Source organism: Neovison vison, chromosome X (genome assembly GCF_020171115.1).
Source record: "Neovison vison isolate M4711 chromosome X, ASM_NN_V1, whole genome shotgun sequence".
Lineage (NCBI taxonomy): Eukaryota > Metazoa > Chordata > Mammalia > Carnivora > Mustelidae > Neogale > Neogale vison.
This window is the reverse complement of record NC_058105.1, coordinates 31,580,276-31,582,628: the sequence shown is the minus strand read 5'-3', so window position 1 is coordinate 31,582,628 and position 2,353 is coordinate 31,580,276. Positions and strand designations below refer to the sequence as shown.

At 45.6% G+C, this 2,353-nt stretch overlaps 1 pseudogene; it reads right to left on the bottom strand.

Moving 5' to 3' along the window:
* Window positions 1–490: 490 nt before the first annotated feature.
* On the bottom strand, window positions 491–1,955 carry LOC122896530 (annotated as a pseudogene).
* Window positions 1,956–2,353: the final 398 nt, after the last annotated feature.

Genomic DNA, 2,353 nt, shown 5'->3' with positions numbered 1-2,353 from the left:
TTGGTCTGCTAGGGCTGCATGACAAAGTAACACAGGTCGGTGGCTTCAACAACCGAAATGTAATTTCTCCAAGCGCTGGAGGCCAAGAGTCGAGGATCAAGGTGCCACTTGAGTCAGTCTTTGGTTAGGTCTCTCTTCACCCGGTGTCCTCACCTTTCATCCGTGCAGAGGGAGAGAGACAGAGAAAACTCTCACGTCTCAGAGTGCCTGGGTGGCTCAGTGGGTTAAAATCTCTGCCTTCGGCTCAGGTCATGATCTCAGGGTCCTGGGATTGAGCCCCTCATTGGGCTCTCTGCTCAGCAGGGAGCCTGCTTCCTCCTCTCTCTCTGCCTGCCTCTCTGCCTACTTGTGATCTCTATCAAATAAATAAAATCTTAAAAAATAATAATAATAAATAATTGTTAAAAAAAAAACTCTCACATCTCTACCTTTTATACTTTATTTTTGGTGGCCCAATAATGCTTTACTGAAATCGTTTGCTTTACATTTCTTAACTTGCTGGATGTTTCATGGCACCCCTGTCGGCATCATATATGACATCATGAGGGTGGCAGCCAGCAACACTGCAGCCCACAGAGAAGAACCATTAAAGCGATACTGGGGACTGCCCAGAGTTCTCCAGCTAAAGAGCAGTGCCATGTCTGTTGGGCAATGTTGGCAGTCTCATTGAAAGTGCTATTTCTACTGGACTGAATGTTTCCGGCTCTCGGTGCTTCCTTGAGGGTTTTGATAATCAAGGCAGAGGCAGAAGGTAGCACCTTAATCTGGATCTGTCTGTTCTGAATGCTGAGTTTCACCATAATCTTCAGGTGCTTCCATCACCAGTTGCTTTAGCGACGGTATGACCCACCATTTTCAGAGAGAGACCTGGGAGGGGGCAATCTTTGGGGCTCGGACAGACACAGCACCCACTTCCCCACCTGTGCACCTCAGGTATGCCACTCTTATCTCCTCGAGGTCCAACTTGGTGGCAGGGCGGAGGCAGCTGGTGTTGGATGAACCTGGATTCAGGAAGACGTGTTCAATCCCACATGAAACTTATCACTCATCACTAAACTTGTCCATGGATATGAGTCTGGACACAAGACTCAGAACATAAGCAGAATTGTGAGAGCAGACAAGGACATCCCTGCTCCAAACCTCTCCTCCTCAAGACTGTCATGAGTACATACTACCAGAGAAGAGAAAGGTCACTCCACACTCCTCCTCTTCAGGATTCCACAATTAAAAGACTACCACATCTTGGGGCACCTGGATGGTTCAGTCAGGTAAGCGTCTGCCTTCAGCTCAGGTCATGATTCCAGGGTCCTGGGATCAAGCCCCATGTCAGGCTCCCTGCTCAGCAGGAAGTCTGCTTCCCCCCCTCTCACTCCCCCTGCTTGTCTTCCCTCTCTTGCTCTTTCTCTCTTCATCAAATAAATAAACAAAAACAAAATCTTAAAAAAAAAAAAAAAACGATTACCACATCTTAGTTTCACCGATTAGCTGGTTGTCATTTTAGGAAGGTACAGAGGCTGGTCTTGAGAATTAAAGAACCAAGCTGATGTTTCAAGGAGGATTAGGAAGTATGAAAGTATAACAAATATGTGGGTGAGATGGAAGATCCCACACCCACACCCAAGGACATTGAACCTGGGAGTGCCAAAGGAGGAAAGGTCTACCTATCAAGTAAAAAGGGAGTAGCAGCAAGGTGGCTTAGGAGCTCAGTGGGAGGAGAGGCACAAAAACAAACCACCTAGATCACTATTTAGCCCAAAGTACATTCTAGAAGTTGAACAACAGAATGAGTTTGAGCAACTCAGAACTCCAAACCAAAATGACCATTGGGACCAGGTCAGGTAGCAAAAGTCAGCAGCTCTAAGAGTGAATACCTGATGACTCAATGCGTATTTGCAAAACAAACTGAACGGAATCTTAGGCTCACTGTCCCTAGATCCTTGACTTAGATACTCCATGGCGTTCACCCTTACTTCCTTTTGGTTAGTTACCTGTTACAGTCTAACAGCACCTAACAGTGCACCTGTTAAACTAACAGTGCACCTTGTCCACGCACCTCATAGTTCTCAAAAGTAAAGACAAAAAAACAGATAAAATATACATCAGAAAGTCAGAGAAATTATTTTTAATAGCAGCGTACATTTGTTCTAGGCACTGCTGACTTCATTTTGCCTCTGAGATGTGACAAAGAAAACCAATAAAACTTGTCTTTCTCTAACACCTTTACATGAGTGAGGGTTTTTCGTTACTTCTCCCAGACTGTTTGCTATCAACACCATTTCAAAACACAGAGGGGTACCACATCACAGAACCCTTATGTCACCACCCCCTGCCTGAGAGAGGTAGGAGTGTAGAA